The following is a 2,500-nucleotide window of genomic DNA, read 5'->3' as shown; positions in this document are numbered from 1 at the left end:
AGGCCTTTTCCTCAACTGGGAAAAGAAAAAGGTGTGACTGACGTCAGAGTAAAGAATATATGTCGCCACCGTTAATTGGGTTAAATAATGACATGGGAAACATTTCCACATGTTCCACATACCAAAGCTCTTACATGTTATTTTCGGAGCCCTCTTGTCAATGTATTGGAACACTTTTGCATGCGAAGAAGCGATCTCACGTACTCCGAAACCAATCTACGTGATGGTACACGATCTCACTCGCTGATAGCCTATCCGGAATGGTGGCCAGTCATTTCGCGTCCCAGTTTAGTTCAATAAATCAAATCTTACATATGCACCTCCTAGGCTATTATCCTGTCTTGTACATCAGTCTCGCTCAATCTTCCCTGATCAAATCATATTGCCAAATAAACTCCGCCTCAGTCCTGACCTCGCCTCACCTCCCCGATCAGTAAGTACAATATTTCACCAGGAAAAGAAACCCTGGAGAAATGTCGAGTTCAGAATGTAATAAAGTAGCCTTCTCTCTCCCAACCGATCTCATGTATCAGGTTAAAGACAGCAGATGTGGGGATTAAGGAAATATATAGTCTGGTCGAGAACGACAACGCCAGCCGAGACAACTACGTGGGCCAAGCATCAAACTCGCTGAAGCCATGTCAGGTTGCAAGTGGTCAACCTTGGAGACTGGAAGCGCCTCCACGTGTTGATAAGCTGCACCACACCGAAGAAACCAGTCTTGCCTGCTGGAGAGCTATCTCATGTACTTTTCCAGCTACCTCGTGCATTTTCCAGCTGTCTCACGTACTGTGTAGCAATCTCACACAGACACAAACAATCCCCTGGGAACTGATATACAGTAGTCCCAACACGTAGACGACACAAAATCATCTCATCGTTGAGGAGCCATCTTAGGCTGGCAACTGTTTAGAGAGTAAAAGCATTTTTGTAACACTTCGTGGAATTAAAAACGCAATGTGGAAACGCTCACTTAGCGTCGCGAAGGTCAGTAATTTATGTTCTCAGTAGAATGTAAGCACTCTTAGAGGAAAACTGCTTGTTCTTGAGAATTCTCTATAACCATCACTAGTTTGAATATTTTTCTTTGATAATGAACCTCTGATGTCTCCTGCAAATGAGATTAGAATGCCAATTAAAGGACATTCTCTTTGCAAAAGAAGTTAATGACTTCGAGAAATTTATTCTCCCTCAAATTAAAGGATACCACCATGAAACTGACATGCATAATACTATTGAACGGATAATCATATGTAGGAATACAAACAATAAATAATAAGAAGATTATGTATGTATATGTGATTTCTAACACACACACACTGTCAGGGGGATACAAATTTTCGTATATACTCGGTATTATTGAGAATTGGGCGTGAGAGAAAAGAAACACAAAGGTAACACAACACGTGTTTTTATTGGATAACAAGAGCACAACTAAACCATCTGAAACACATAAAATATATATCACCTGTGTGATATATATATATATATATAAGAACAATTGTATACTAAACCACTCCTCGGCTCTGCGTAGTCTCCTCCCAGACGAATCCCCATTGATGTCCTAACGTGGACGGGCGTACGTCTCCTCCTTGGTCTCCTTCTTGTGTCCTGCTCCTCGTGGTCTCCTACTGTCCCGGGCCCTCCCTCCGTGGAACTGGGAGGGGAGGGGGGGGGTCCGCCCTCAACGGCAGACGGCCGTAGTAGCGTGTCTCCTGGTCCCTCGTGGACTCCTTTTGTCCCGGCGCCCTCCCTCCGTGGAACTGGGAGGGGAGGGGGGGGGTCCGCCCTCAACGGCAGGCGGCCGTAAGGTGTGTGCACTTCTGTCCCGAGCCCTCCCTCCGTGGAACTGGGAGGGGAGGGGGGGGGTCCGCCCTCAACGGCAGGCGGCCGTAAGGTGTGTCCTACTGTCCCGGGTGCCCTCTTATACATCCGGGAGGGTGAGGGAGAGTGGGTGGGTATGGCTGTGCGCATGCGCACAGCAGATACCTCGTAGGGACAGTTGGCAACACTGAACCCAAGATGACCTCACGCCACCTTCGACCGAGTCAGGTGTGCTGGGTCACCACCACTCCTTGCTTCGTTTCGGCCAAATCACGTATCACGTGATCAGTGGATGATGAGGCTTCCGCGCCCAAGTCTCGTCACGTGACCCACGTGACACACACACACACACACACACACACACACACACACACACACACACACACACACACACACACACACAAATACACACACACACAGCTCCTGGTGACCTCCACTTGACCTATCTATCTTGATACATAGGTCAATAAACACGGCGTAGTCTGAACACCACAAAAATGATATGAACTAACCTAACCTAATGCCACAATGTGACGGCGACGAGCTGAATCGTCTCGAGGCTCGGATAGACACAGTGGGAGGAGATTGGAAGAATACTAGGCCATTATAGACCCACTGGAGCAATTTAAGGTAAAATAAAATTCACAATAATTTGTACTTTTACAGAGTTCTGGGC

This window comes from Oratosquilla oratoria, unplaced genomic scaffold (genome assembly GCF_046742065.1).
Source record: "Oratosquilla oratoria isolate Oo_2021 unplaced genomic scaffold, ASM4674206v1 SCAFFOLD117, whole genome shotgun sequence".
Lineage (NCBI taxonomy): Eukaryota > Metazoa > Arthropoda > Malacostraca > Stomatopoda > Squillidae > Oratosquilla > Oratosquilla oratoria.
Note: the sequence above shows the minus strand (reverse complement) of the source record.